Genomic DNA, 15,853 nt, shown 5'->3' on the forward strand with positions numbered 1-15,853 from the left:
ATTAATACACTGAGCAGTGTAGCATGGCCATGAGGAGGAGGAGGAGGAGGAGGAGGAGAGGACAGAGGATGAAATCAGTCAAGAGGAAACAAATTAGGTAAGAGAGGGAGAGATACTTAAAGAAAGTTAAATGTCTGGAAGTTATAGAGAAATAGGGAATCAGGTGTAAAAGGCATCAAAAATGATAAAAGGGCCACGACTGGGCCGTGTGGTGGTACAGACAAAATATTATGTCAGCTTGCTGCATGGTTAATTCAATGAGATTACTGCACGATGATAGAGCATGGGTCTCAGTTCATTTTGCAGGTCAACTCAAAAAAAAAAAAATGGCATAAAGAAGACATGGCGGAAAATCATTAACTCTTGTCCCAAAACATATATTTTACAAACTCACACTGTGACACTGTTGTCCACTCCTTGCTTAACAGCAGAGAAGTTAAGGCCTGCCTCTAGTTCTGAGCATGTTTAATCACTGCACTGTGCTCTAGACTTTTCTTTACTCCATCCACTTACTCTGTGGTCCTGTCACCACAGCTTCTTTTATGACAGAGTACTGATTGGATTCAAATCTCTCTCTGACAACTGACAGAATCTCCTGTCTTCTCTCACTGTTTCCAATGCTTTGCACATTTTGAGCAAATCTTTCAAACTTAAACAAAATAAAACGTTTCATCAAATCGCTGTGAAATATTGCACCAATACATGACAAGATTACATTCTTCTCTTGCTCCTGCCATCTTTACAGGGCAGACCAGAGGTATGAATATTTGGGTCCCATCTTGAATCCAACTGATTATCATTTTAAAAAAGCAAACCAACAATTTTCAAGATTGACAAGTCTCTGTTTAAAGAGTTTTATATTTCCTTTGTTGGGTCAGTTCTAACATTTGCTGTTATCTGTTGGTTTAGTAAAACCAGTAATGAAAAAACTGGTTCTTTTAATAACCCAGTTCATGTGGTTTATCAGCCACTAGAGAACCGACTCATGAGAAATGACTCTTTTGTAAAGGACTTGACTCCCCCCCCCAATACATTTGCCAACATGTGACTAAGGGGAACACTGGCACTTCAAGCACTGCTCTGATGTCTGCTTATTAATTCAACACCAGTAGCTCTGACAAATGATTGTATGTCATTGCTGCTAAAATGATTTTTGTGTTCTTCAAATGAATGAATTCGAAACGTCTGATCAATGTATACCCTATAATGCTTTTAATCAGGAACTATGGTGATCAAGAGGGTCTGACATAGACCCCATCCAGACTCAAACTGGGTATACTGCAATTAAGTACACCCCGGAAAACCCTGCTTTTTTTTTTTAGAGGGCTTTCATATTAGGTCAGACTGATTTGTACCATGCCTCAAAAAGATTTCCCCCTCAGTCCACTCTCCTATCACTCAGCTTTCACATTAGTAGGAATGTTGTTCCATAACGGAGTACACTTGCGTCATTATCTATGTAACATTTGTTTATGTCTTTGCTACAGTGCAGAAAAAAGTGCCAATTGCTGGATCCCAAGCCCATACAGTCGACCTGTAATGCTTACTTACAATTTGGAAACAATGTCAAGAATGATCCTCTCGCCTGCCTTCCTACTTTATCACCCATGGCCGTGCAGTTCAGAGGATGATATTGGTGTGTGTTGCATCCATATGCAGATTTTGGAGGAGATCAACAGCATTGAGAAATGCCTTGGCAACTCTACTCGCAGAATGCTACTTGGATTAAATTGCAGTCCAGTTCCCTGTTTTTGAAAAATTGTTTTTCACACCTGATGCGACCACACATGAACCATTCTTGGGACCACCTTTTCAAGTGGACCCAAGCACAGATTGATGAACAGTGCCAGATATGGTACACAGTGTTTACACTGATCACAAGAACTTTAGGGTCAAGTGTACCTGGATCAGGGCCTGGGTCCCTGATGTGAAAGCCTCCTTATTCTTTATTTTGGGGGCTTTCTGGTGGAGCAGTGGCATGTAATTCTAAGTGGTAGAATGAGCCAAGATGCAGCAGCATGTACCGCAGTGTCAGGGTGTCTTAGGAAAATCTGTTTCCATCAGACTTTATCACATCTTTTCTTGAATTCAAAATACGCATAAAAACAAATAGGTAGAAATCTACTGCTCTACCGACAAACCAACCTACAGTCCCGTCTATTTGCTTTCTGCACATAACAAAACACTGCAGCCCCCTTCTTTCTTTCCTCCAGCCTTCCCAGACTCCCTCTTCCTCACTGTCACTTAACTATTCATATAGCATCTTGACTACCATACTTTTCTGCTCCCCCTGGAATGAGGTAAATAATTTCTTCCCCTCTTTCTATAAGCAGGTTAGTGGATCCAGACTCCCAGGAAGATGAGCTGCTGCTGCTGCTTTTCACTGAACTCTAAAAATCTCTCTCTTCCACCTACTTCCTTGATTCTGTCATTTACCTGGAGCACATCCCTCTCTGATTCACACAAGAATCTGTAATTTATACACCACACCTACACCAACCACATGCCATTCAACACTCCAACACACATCACTCCATATCTGTCATACTGCACCTTTACTGCTGCTGCTGATGATGCTGCTGATGTTTTGAACACTCATTAATGAATTAATTAATTTCTTTATAATTAATATTGCTTATATTTTGTACTTATATTGCTTAGATGCTGTACTTTTTATTGCTGAATGTTTATCATCTCTTAATTTATTTGTGCCTTATTTTATTTTTTGTATATATGTGTGAAGTTTTTGGGCCCCATTTAAACAATTGCACGATCTAAAGTGCATGGCGCAAGGGCGTTTAGGGTGTGTCCAACTCCACTTTGCTAGTTAGACGACCCATAATCTGGGTACAGAGTAAGGCGCAAGGGGCAAAGGGAGTGTAATTAGTAATCATAGGTGTGCTTTGGGTGTAACATGAATTAAACCAATCAGAGTATCTCCAATTTCTGTTAAAAGCCAGGTGCTAGCACCTGGTCCACTGCCATTTAAATGGCAGATTCGGAAATCTGTTCAGAAAGTTGAGAATGTTTTTTTTTTTTTTTTTTTTTTTTTTTTTTGCTGAGAAAACTGATCTGCTGGTGTTCGAAGTGAAAGTGTGTGAGCAGATCATTCACATCCACAAAACCTCCCTGAGGTGAAGCAGGCGTGGGAGGATGTAGCGGTGAGTGTGTCCTCGTCTTCTTCTGGCATCACCAGAGCGGCCGCACAAGGCTGAAAGCCATATAATGATGTCAGGAGATGAAGAAAACAAAGCTTGCAACTCCCTTGTGTGTGTATAACAAGCAGAGTGTACGTATGTTGTGAACCTGCCTGTGTAGGTGCATCTTACAATCTGAAAAATGTGCCCTTTAAATAGCAGGAAAATAAAGCACCATTCTGGTTTAAAACAGGTTTTTGTTGTTCAATGGCACAATCGTTGTCTGTTGCCTCAAAATAGCAATGTACCAACAATGCGCTTGACCACACAACCCGATCTCACTCCCAACTCATCAAATACCAATGCTTGGTCAATGGCCCTCAGCGTCAGATACACAGCAAGGCACCCTTTAGCAGCCGTATGAGACACAGCCAAGGGCGGCAGTTTTTGATGCTCCAAGTAACTGCCATAGCATAAAGGGAAAGAAAGTTCACATTGGGTGGGTGGGACAGGAGGTGGATTGGTCAAACATACTCTGGACTTTCACCCAGGAGACTGCTGTTTGGGTCCCGTGTGAAACCAAAAGTCAATTTACTTAATTTAATAACAACAGATAGTTAGTATATGTAGCACACTACTAGCTAGTGACATATGTCACATGATGTTACATTACATTAGTAACGTGTAGTCTTGTAAATCCAAACTATGATGTTTTTTTCTAAACTTAACCATGTGCGTCACGCAGAAAATGATTCAATATGAATGTTTTTGAGTGTCATCATGAACAATAGTAATATTTGTATGAATGTACGACTCATTCAGGGTCAGGGTTTAGTTATTTTCAGCCTCAGAGTCCCTCACTGTCAGCATGCAGGCATGTGAGGAGGCTCCAGAGTGTCTGAAGGTTAAGATGCTCTCAGATGAGCAGACCTTGTCAGACCTTGTAGGTGCTGAGACTCCAATGTTGGACACATTTGCGTGACATGCGAAATACACTATAAAAGGCTGAATCATTGTTCGGCTACTTAAGGTTTTTTGTATGTCTGTGTCCATGTACGTGTGCTGTGCTAAAAACATCTCTGATCAGATTTGTATCAAATATTTATTCAAGTAAGATCAACCTTGGCTCATTGAGTTTATTTAATTATTCAGCAGAATGAAGATTGACCAAGGGTACAAGTTTGTTCTAAATCAACGTATTTTTGTTTCCTATATGTGAGGAAGTTGTATGTTGTGTGCATTTAACAAGCAGAAACTGTATGTTTTCCTGTAAGAAATAAGTTTATTTTGAAAAGACATGATGCATGTATCCCTGAGCATCCCAAACTGATGCTGGAGGGTACCTAGAGTGTCATAGATTGAGTTAGGAGTGAGAATTTGTTGGAGCACATTTTATTTTAAGACCTATACGGCACAGATGCATGTCAGTACATACTTACACAACATGGGCGCTGGCTGTGAAAATGACACCTGCGTCAGTCTGAAACTAGCTGTGCTGTGTACCACTTTGTGCCGTGTGTAAGACACGGCCCTTTAATACAATGTGCCATTTGAAGAATGACGCAACTGCAATTTTGCTATGCTCGCATGATGACAGTGATGCTCTTGAATCTTGAATCTTTTATTAATAAGGAGCCATATTGTAACTACAAAAAAAATCATGATCCACTGTATTGTACTGGATGTATTTTTTTTTTTACAAGCAAACCAAATATGTATACACAGATACTTTAGAGAAACACACTGATGTGAGTACACACACAAACACATTGTCCCTGGAGTTAGATTAATGAGTGGTGTGTGAGCAGCAGTGTTGGGCTGAAGCAGATTAATCTACAGCTATAGCCTGGCACAGTCAACCACGGCTTTGATGAATGGGAGCTTAAAGTGCATCTGTACACACACACACACACACACACACACACACACACACACACACACCAGATATGAAAGCATGTGCAAACTGGGAAATATTAGCCAACTGGTCACACGAATACAAACAGACATTGATCCTGCCCTTCATTTCGCACATGGAGCTAAAATGCCACGCTAATTATGGCTGTGTGTGTCGGGTAGCCACGGGTAAGGACAGGAGTACAAAGGCAGCATATTAACCCTCCTCTCCCTTTAACATCAAAAATCACACACCTCGCTGCTGACATGTTTTGGCAGCTGAGCTTGAGGCCGACGATACCGCTCTAGAATGTCTTCTATGACTACTTCTCCTCAGGTAAATCTTCCACACTTATTTCTCAAATCTCCCGCGCAGCTGTGTGCCCATATGTGTGTCCTCTGGGGGATGAATGTCACTGAGCTGCATCTGGTGGACTGCACTCCAAACCTGTACTGCACTCTGTCAAGCACAGAATAACAAGTGATGTTGAGCGCTGCCTAGTAAGTCTACTTCTTGCTGCCATATGTGATCGGATCCCCCCTCAAGAATAAAAGTGGGCTAACAGCTTTGGATTCAACAAGCTGACAATGACAAAAACATAGAGAGTGGCAGCACCGCCACTGCAGATTCTTCACTGTGATATTGAGCAGTTTGCAGTTCCTTAAAGTAAATGGTGACTGATTGTCTCAGTCACAGAGTTGCTTGTAGCCCTGCAGCTAAAAGGCTATTGCAGCCACTTAGCACCTGTGATCCAATGCTAATGCTATTCCTGACTGCAGGAGAGGAGGTCAGTTATGATCCTAGAGAGAACAGGGTTCAGTATAAGTAATGAAACTAGTCCAGCCGGCCAGAGAGCGAGAGACACACAAACACACACCCACACAAATAATAAGCCGCCTCAGTCCTCCACTTGTCACAGCAGCAGCAGCCTCATGCTGATTTCACCACTACTGATCTGTTTCAGTTTGTGGATCATTATACCACACCTCTGTTGGTTAGCCACAGCTAAAAACCTGTGGACAGCTTGCTGTTACTCTTTACACTGTGGAGTCAGTTTAGATTACTGAAATCACTGTAAGGTTTACTGTGGAGCTAACTAGCTGCCCTGAGTTAACCTTGTCACCCTGAGTTTCAGCAGACTGTCAGCTGTGATTTCAGAGCCTTTACATCCAGTCAAAGTATGAATGTGCATGTTTGTTGTGTGCAACAGATTTTGTTTTGTTTTTGACACTGGTTGTGATTGGAGCAACCTGCCGTGATCCTGCCCATCTGCTGACACATCACATATCATCACCCTCACTAGTGAAATAACAAGTATCACTGGGAAATGGTTTAATATAATCTTTTATCAAGTCTCAGCAGAATTATAATTCTCTATGATCAAATCATGATATTGTTCATATTATCATTAAAAACTCCTTTGATTGATGGGCACCTCTACTGCACTTAGGCCCAATCCCAATACCCCCCCCTTGTCCACTACCCCTTAGCCCATGGCCCTACCCCTTGGCCCTCAAAATGAAGCAACAAGGGGTAGGGGTAGAAATCTTTCCCTAGGAATTGGGACACTACTTACTACGTCACTGTGTCGGTTATGTTCACGCATACGTAACTATTTTAAACAGGAAGCTGCAAGCCATCTACATTTCCAACCGGCATCTATAATGGAGTCTCATTCATCCTAGCGATCGCGTTTGCCGCATTCATCATGCTTCGTTTGATGTACGACAGCCGACAGGGGACTTCTGCTAGCTAGCTAACCAGCTAACATTACGAGGCAGCATAGTTATACTAGCTGGCGTGTTATCGTAATGTGAAAAGTCCGACAATTTTGCAGAACAGGACAGATGACAGATGCCAGATAGTGCGAGCTAGCTAGCTAGCTAACAAGCAACCTGACGACGGTAACATTAGCTATGTATGAACTTTTTTCCCCGTCTCTTGCTCGGTGGTGGCCATGGCGACATCTACCCCTCACTGGCAAGTCAGCATCTGAAATCCCTCGCTCTGAAGGGCTAGTTTCATACCCACTACCCCTTGTTATGCCCCCTACCCCTACACGCAAAAAGGAATTGGGACACCCCTACCCCTCACGGGAATGCGCAAATATAGGGGTAGGGCCAAGGGGTAGGGCTAAGGGGGGCTATTGGGACGGGCCCTTTGTTTCCTTTGGGGCACCCCATTACTGATTGCGCTATAACTGCATTTCATTCTAGTTTAACTGATTTTATTTTTATTTAATCTATTTTCCCTCATATTGTGTTTTTAAATGCTTTTGTAAAGCATTTCTTGGCCTTACGTAGAGCACTTGCCTTGAAGTTTAAAAAGTGCAATGCAAATACAGTTTCCTTGCCTTGAATGTTTCCAAAGTTGTGATAAAACCAACAAAATTAGTTCTTAAAGTTTTTCTTTGTACACATGAAGACATTAGTCTCATGTAATAGACAACATGGGACCACAATTTATTTCTACGAACATCAGTTTCACTATACTATAGACCTGTCAGCGATGAACAGGGGTGGGTTCAGGGTCAGTGAAAATCCAGGGTTTAGCCCTTAAACCTTTGAATGAGTCTGGGGCTATTGTATTAAAGCTTATTATCATCATCATCATCATCATTATTCATCTTACGTCCTCTAACACACTCCATGGCCACTTTTTTGGTACACTTGAACAGCTAAAAGTACTACAATCGATCTGGAGCTAACTTTAGGTAGCTATCAAGCTTGCTCACTGAGGTTACACAACTGGATGAAACAAGATGACAACTCCCCATGACAATGTTAGGGCAGACCTATGGATAGCTGTATTTGGTAAAATGGTAAATGGACTTGAATTTGTATGGTGCCTTTTTGTACTTCCGTCCACTTCCTGTGCTTTTACACTGCATAACATGTCACCCATCATACACTGGTGGCCAGGGCAACCATAAAAGGTGCCACCTGCTCATCTGTTTAACATTCACATGCACTCACACAATTTGTAAACAGGTCTTGAGATTAGTAGACGACTCGCTCTTCTTCCTGAGCCCCAGTTTTCCCAGCAACAGAACTTTTGCTCCATTGGTTTGCTGGTTGAAGCTATTTTAAAAACCTAAAAGATTTGGGGCTTCTGAGGAAACACTCAAAGCTGGAGCCCCAGAAGCCAACCACCCGCTCTGCTGATGGCGATGAAGTATTGCACTTCAATTGAAAGACTTGCAAAAGATAATGCAAGCAATATCCTGGTTTTTAGTCCCGAGCAAGGGTCAAGCTCCAAAAAAAAAAAAAAAAAAACCAGTCCAAAAATTCCAGTGATGAAGCTCATTAGCATATTTTGTTGGACCATCCCTGCCTGCTAAAGGCTCATCATTTAAACTCCACATCTTGGTTTGGTAACGCACAGCTGGCTTTCTGGTGAATATTTGTAGTCTTCAAAGCCAAGTCGACTGTCGAAAGACACATAACTTGAGAAATTTAAACAGACTTGATATGTACCAGTAATAATAGAGATAACTGCCAGTCTCAGCCTATATAAGCTTAATAAACACATACTGTGCAGCCAGAGCTCTGAATGCAGTTTGGACACAAGTAATTGTCATGCAGGTAGCCATACTCTATCCCGCTGTGTTTTGAAAGATGCACCAAGTTTGAGTTACACTTTCTGTTGGGTAACAAGCAGCAGCAGCAGCAGCACCAAACCTGCCAAAACCCAAAGTAAACTCCAATACACTGCCTACAGGCTTCACTCAGGCATTGCCTGGTCTACGCTGGAGAGCCACTGCTGAATCATACCGGCTAGGGAGTCGCACTCAGCACAGTGTGAGAAGATTACTGTGATTGGGACTGTAATCACATAACCACATAGCAGTGGTGAGGTTGTCTTCAACTAAATCTCTTATTTTCTTGCTCTGATCATTAAAACAGGCTCACTGGGGACATGAGCTGTAATGACTTCAACATCAAGAGTCAATTTTTCTCTTTTGTTTTTTGAAGGTCAAGGCTTTTGTTCTTTCTTTATGTGATTATAAAGGAAGACTGTAGTTGGAAAGTAGGAAATAACATACAGAGAGGAATACAGCATTATAGTATCTTTATCAACAGTCTCAGTATAGCAGTGACTGAGTGTATACTGTATAATGAGCCTAACTACACTTTGTTTATGTAACTGCTCTACCTCATGTCATTCACAGTCTCTGAAGATTAATTTCAAAACTCTCCATATGGAAAAGCAAGGACGAGATTTTCAAAACATGCAATTGGCAAAGTGGTAATTAATTTTATATTACACATTGCTATATAATCACCTTGCCAATGGCATCATTAAACACGATTCCTTCTGTCTGCGGATCAAATTGTCCCCCAAACAGCTCATCAGCAGCGAGCTGTTCAAATTTCCCTTTTGGAAATTACACAAAACAATGGCCACCAGCGGAGCTGTTTTGTGGCTCTTGAGTTGATATGCAGCCATGTTAGTCCCTCTGACTCGTTTACTATATGCCTGTTCCTCTATTACACAGCAGCACTTTTATGACAGTAGTCTGTGGCGCCTGCAGAATTCATTGTCTCATCACTCAAGTGCTGTTTAGGCCTGTGTTGCTGGGTGTCCTCGTCCCGGTTTTTCAAAATAGCGTTTGTCACCTTTCATCCTTTTCTGCAGCTCATCAAATATACATTTTGTACCCAGCGGGAGACCTTCCAGTGGACAAGGAGATCACGGCCAGAGCTACACAGGCTGCTGTTATTTTCAAAGCGGAGGGATGATGGATCCGCCAACCAGAGGGGCCTGAACACAGACCTTTAGAGGAACTGAAGTGGTACAGTGTGAGCTGCTGGATACAGGCCACCCTTCATTAAACCACTAATATTACAGGCTATTAATTATTCAGAGTAAGGCCTTATGACACCATACATCAAGGGGTATTATGAGGCTGGTTATTCATTTATTGGAGGGTTCCTGTGTGAGGAGAAACAGTCGAACTGCTGGATGGTAGAAGTAGTCTTCTCTGCATGCTCAAGTCTCAATTCACACTTCACTGCTGTGTCTGTTTTTTATCAAAGCTATACAACTCTCCAAATTCTGTCTTGTGCCGATGTATGAAGGGTTGGGGGCTTTTCATATATCTTTGTCCAGGGTAAGCTTGAGTGGTTTCACAGTTTACCAGGGTATTTAGAAATCCATGTTATGTAGTGCACATCACTCACCACCAGAGGTCAGTGTACGGTTTCTACTAGTAAAAAAGGCAGCCTGGCTGACATCCACCATGACTCCAAGTGGTGGGGTGGGGATAATGTTACAGAATTGTAAACAGCCGGCCAGACACTATCATCATAATATACCATATACCCCGGGGAAATTTCAGGAACGTATAAAGGTATGAAAAAATAAATACCACTTGAGTCTAGTCTAGGGTTCAGTTGTCTCTAGGGCTGGGAATCGTTAAAAAATTACAAGTAAACATTATCAATACCAGTACCCTTCAAGTGATACCAATACCAAAAAAGTATTTCACTTGATACCCATAATGTGAATGGAGTGGCATGTAGTAAAGCCATACCTTTGAATGTATTGGTGGCCTCGCTGCCAACTCCGTCAAATACACTGCACTTGACTGCACCAGATTGTAGACTGTTCAGGCTCACATGGCTAACTTCACTTAACAGTTAGTAACATGTTTAATGACAGAGTCAAGCTGTTTCAGTGTTGGCATAAATTTGTTGGGTCAGTTCAATGGCTCGGTGTTGGATGTTAGCCGCTGCTGCTTGTGAGAGAGCTCCACTCACTTCCTCAACAGTCTGGTAAAAGTTTAGTTCAATACTTTGCTTTGGTTTTGTGACATCCCTTTATCATCTAAACTTTCACTATAGTTGATTGATACATTTGTTTAATTTGATTTCTAATGGTTGTCCTTTCCAAGGTCCACTTCCTGGTTGTAGATGGTGCTCACATAAACGCGTACATATGAATGCCCCTTGCGGCACCAGGTGTTGGCAATGTGGATTGTACCAAGTGGGACTTTGGGGATGGCGGAGGAAGCAACTGGTTTTCTTTATGTGATTTGTTTTTTGCAAACCTTAGTAAAATCAACTCTACCCTGGATAGGGGGTTGTAGTGTTATTAATGGTAATAATATTGCTAGTAGTAATGTAGTCTGACCAGGGAGTATTTAAAGCTCATGTTTGATTGATTCAGCCTTTTGTCTTGGAGCTGGGGATCCCGCTGCTGGCTCACAGCCTTATTATATCATGTCAGATGTTGACCTGACCATACACCAGAGGAGATCAGCTCCAGAGAAGGCAGCAACAGAAAAATTGCTGATCCAGTAGGGAGTCCGGATGGTTGGGATCAGACCTGTGGCGCAAAAAGGATCGAATGCAGGCATCATTTGTCTGGGGATGTTTTGATACTACTTGGTACTTGGTTATTTGAGTCGACACCTGATACTCAGCTATAGATATCTCATAATCTATCCATGGCTGTGGGCTATTTTGAGTCACAAACAGCAACAATTTATTGACATTATGTCATGTTAGTACATCTAAAGTCGTTAATTGGGGCATAATTAATTACACTGAATAATGAATGAACAATGTAATTAATAATGTTCAATTTGTTATTTTCAATAGCCAGGGCTTTAAATGTGAGCCCCAACACATACTTACTAGTGCCCCACCTACTCAAAGGTTTGTAAACCCCGGCCCTTCAGCCAGCCTCTACAGCTGCATCTAATTCAGTCTTTGTATGCCTTCAGAGAGCCTCTGAATTTCCACTATGTGATGTAATGGTCTTCTCTGACAGAAAATATAACTTAATAATGACTCACCTTCTTTTTTTCCCTCGTTCCATCCCCTTGCTTTTGATTACCTATGTCATCACACCTTTTGCACTGATTACATCTAAGGTATCGGAAATTGTGTGTTTAACTAATTTTTCATGCCAAGCTACTCTCCCAGCAAAAGAGCTTCGTCCTTGTAATTACAACGGATTAGGGACTAATATCTAATTACGCCTTAATATGCTTTAATGCATTTTTAATGACAGCTGGGTGTTAAAGTCAAATTCGCCGCCGTCTCTGTTGGGGGTGGGAGGTGAAGATTGAGGGAGGGAAAGGGTTTCTTGGCAGTATAGGCTGGAGGGAGGATGGGAAACATTGATTTCTTTGGCTGAGGTTACAGGAGCCTAGCAGGGAGGCAGCTGCTGCATACTGAAGTCATTCGACGTTAAAATGTTGCACCAGCCTTGCTACGCAGTAAAATGCATTTCCCTCGCTGCTGTTTTATGTCAAAGGAGGGAGGACACAAATGCCTGTTTGAATTATGATCTGGAATTGAGACCGTTTATTGATTTGGTACTTTATGAAGGGATGACTACTTTGCCAAGACAAGTGAGATTGAGTACCGCTGGCAGACGAACAGAGGGTAGAGTATTCTGTGGACAGAAAATACAGTAAAGAGACGCTACGGTCTGAAGAATCCAATATTCTGGAAACCAAAAATCAGGCCTATCCGTGCAGATACGCACACGAACACACACACACATTCCCAGTTTTCAAGGGTTATAGCTAGTGTATGACAAGCACACTGAACAAATAGATATTCTCAGATGCATGACTGCATGCCCTTATAAATGTATTCATACTCACTGTTTGTTTGTCTACGCATGATTGTTTTCCACAACAATATTCCATTCATCATTTGCTTCCCCTCTTGTTTATTCTAATAGGGTGTAGGAACAGAAAAATATCTGCATAATATTTCAAAGATTGATTGGGATGCAAATTGCCTTGTGAGCCCAATTGGTGTGGCTCGGCCTATTTTAATTGGGTTCTGTTAATTAATGCTCGATGTGAAGACAAACTGAATTACTTGCAGGTTTTGCGCATGTCATTATCTCCTAATTGTGCCAGTAGGAAAGTGTGCGTGTGTGTGTTTGTGCGCCGTATGTGCATGCATATTTGGTTAACCCTTTCCTTTCTTGTATGAAAAAATCATTACACCTTAATAACAAACACAGGTCATTAAGTTAATGCACCATTAGGAGGCTAAGTTCTAATGTTTTAATCACTGAAAGACTAATGTGAGAAAATATAATTTATTTACAGACTATAACTGAAGGCGTTAGGCTCGTCAGCAACACTGAGGCGTTTAATCTTAAAGTTAGATTAATTTTCCTCGATTAGATATGGACCTCTTGAGAAATTTCCACCAACTGAATGACTGGATGACTGCACTTGACATGATTCCTCTTTTATTCAACAAACACTGCACAGATAAGAGGGATGTTTTCAATGGTAGCCTCTGATAGTCCTTTTTGTGTATGTGCCTTGTGTTTGATCTGAATTATTGCTGTGAATAATTCATCTTGCACGACACCCAAATTAATAAATAAACTCTTAAAAGAAAAAACTACAGCTCGTGTGTCACAAGCGATTAGTCACTGCAGCAGTGCCTCTATTGTACCTTCAATGCATGGACGGATTATGAGACAACGGGCCCCTGGGCACAGATATGCAAAAGGCCCCACCACCCCTCTTACATGGAGCAAGACAGACTTTGTGGTGGTTGTGCGTCTCTTCTTCATCATTTTGTCTCTCTTTGCTGGCGTTTTGTGTCTCTTTGAGGTCATTTTGTGTGTCTCAGTCTCTGTATTCATTTTGTGCTGTTGCGGTTGTTGTGTGTCTCCTTGTGTTTGTTTTAGGTTTGTGTCAATCTGAGGTAATGTGTCTTTCTTTGGTTGTTACATGTCTCTTGTAGTCCTTTTGTGTTTCTTTGAGGTCCTTTTGTGTTTCCTTGTGGTTGTTTTGCGTCTCTTTATGGTCGTTTTGTTACTTCTGGAGGGAATAATGTGTCTTTGGTTGTTGTGTGTCCCTGTACTCATTTTGTGCCTCCTTGTAATTGTTTTGTGATATACTTTTGTTGTTTTATGTCAATTTGAGACAATTTTTGGTCTCTTTGAAGTAATTTTGTGTCTTTTTTGGTCAATTTGTGTCTCTTTATGGTCGATTTGTGTGTGCTTGTGGTTGTTTTGTGTCTCTGTATTCATTTTGTATCTCTCTTTGGTTGTTTTGTGACAATCTGGGGCAATTTTGTGTGTGCTTGTGGTTGTTTTGTGTCTCTGTATTCATTTTGTGCCTCCTTGTGTTCTTTTTTGTCTCACTTTTGTTGTTATATGTCAATTTGAGACAATTGTAGGTCTCTTTGGGGTAATTTTGTGTCTTTTTGTAGACACTGTGTCTCTATGAGGTACTTTTATGTTTCTTTGAGGTTATTTAATACCTTACTGGGGTAATTTTGTGTCTCTTTGTGGTCGTTTTATGTGTCCTTGTGGTTGTTTTCTGTCTAGTTATTTTGTGTCTGAGGCAGTCTTTGCCAAATAGGCCCGTTCAGTAAACGATCCATGTTTGACTGAAAAGAACAGAAAATTTTCCAAAATGCTTCCACTTGAAGATAGATTGAAAATGTAGCAGCGGTTCAGCAAGCATGCAATGAACTGTGGGTTATCTCCAGGACCTCCGTGCTGCTCATGAGATATATGTGCAACTTGAACTGAAAAGCAGCAAGATTCATATTTTCAGACCATTAAACAGAGGATGCTAAATCCCAAAACCCTCCATGCAAACATATAAAAGTCAAAATGCATCAAAGGGTATAATGGGAGCGTGAGTCATTACACCGCTCATCATGACCGCCAAGCGATTTATCCCGCCAGCCAGTCACCGAGTCGACGAGGTCCTCGAAAGCAACAAATAAACATATTAATGTGATCAGTCGTGCTCTGAGAGGAAGAGTGCATGGCAATTAACGGTCGTCTGTTACTATGCGGACCGGAGTGTCGTTAGCGCAGGGGTGACCTTGAGGAGCCTCGTTAGGGAGATGATTGACGTGGCAACTGTTGTCAGCGGTGACGCCGACAGTGGGGAGGCAGGGATGGACAGACGGGTAGGCCGAGTGGCAGGGCTGCAGGTGGCAGACAGTGGGTGCAGAGCGCACCTGGGATGTTATGGATGAGATCTGGCTTCATCGAGATGAGAAATGACAGATACAGCAGAGTTCAGTGCTGCATCACATTTGCACTGTAAACTCTTGATCTGCAATTATTGTTTTGTCAAATAAAAAGCTTGTTTTGACTGTTCACATGTTTAAAGTTGTACCAGTGTCACAAATATGAATTCTCCTACACTGACTAACAAAGCTAATTACTGCACCTGAAAGACAGAGTTACTTTGACCCTGACTGACTAATAATAAATGGCTGTGAATTGCATTGTCTGATAATTTCTAACAATGTAAATGCGAGCATCAAGCACTAATCACCAAGCAACAGCTACAGAACAAAACCTGTGTTTTTTGATTGCGTGGAGAAAAAAAAAAGCAGAATGGATGTTGGAAAACCATATTCCACGCTCTTCGAAATAAGGGTTCCAGAAAGCTTCTTCCTGAAGGGCTTAGGTTGTATCCAGAACCATTTGCTTATGAAGAACACTTGATTGAAAAAAGGGTTCTTCAAGGGTTCTTTGTAAGACTGAGGGTTCCACTGTTTTCATCCTAAGAACCCTCTTTGGGAGAAAGAGTTCTTCATGGATAAGCATGGATATTACAAGATCCTCACACTCAAATATTCAAATGTTTTCCAATGCTTTATGTAGTGTTTTTAAATGTAGTTGTGTCTGGAATCCCCTTAAACAATTCATTTCATTTCTGTTCTGCTCCACCCCCTTTAAATGCGCTGGACCACATCAGCCCCAGCCCATTGGGAGCCTTGTGAAGCCTCAAGGCTGCCGAACGTGGTTCCCTTGACCCCAGGTTCACCTGTTAAACTACAACCGTGATTGAACTGAGAGAGGT

General features: G+C 41.7%; 1 protein-coding gene across 1 annotated transcript in view; it reads right to left on the reverse strand.

Annotated features, from left to right (window-relative positions):
- The window catches only part of samd12 (sterile alpha motif domain containing 12), a 70,219-nt gene that overhangs the window by 8,765 nt on the left and 45,601 nt on the right, over nucleotides 1–15,853 (reverse strand). The window lies entirely within an intron of this gene.

Source organism: Epinephelus moara, chromosome 22, assembly GCF_006386435.1.
Source record: "Epinephelus moara isolate mb chromosome 22, YSFRI_EMoa_1.0, whole genome shotgun sequence".
Taxonomy (NCBI): Eukaryota; Metazoa; Chordata; class Actinopteri; order Perciformes; family Serranidae; genus Epinephelus; species Epinephelus moara.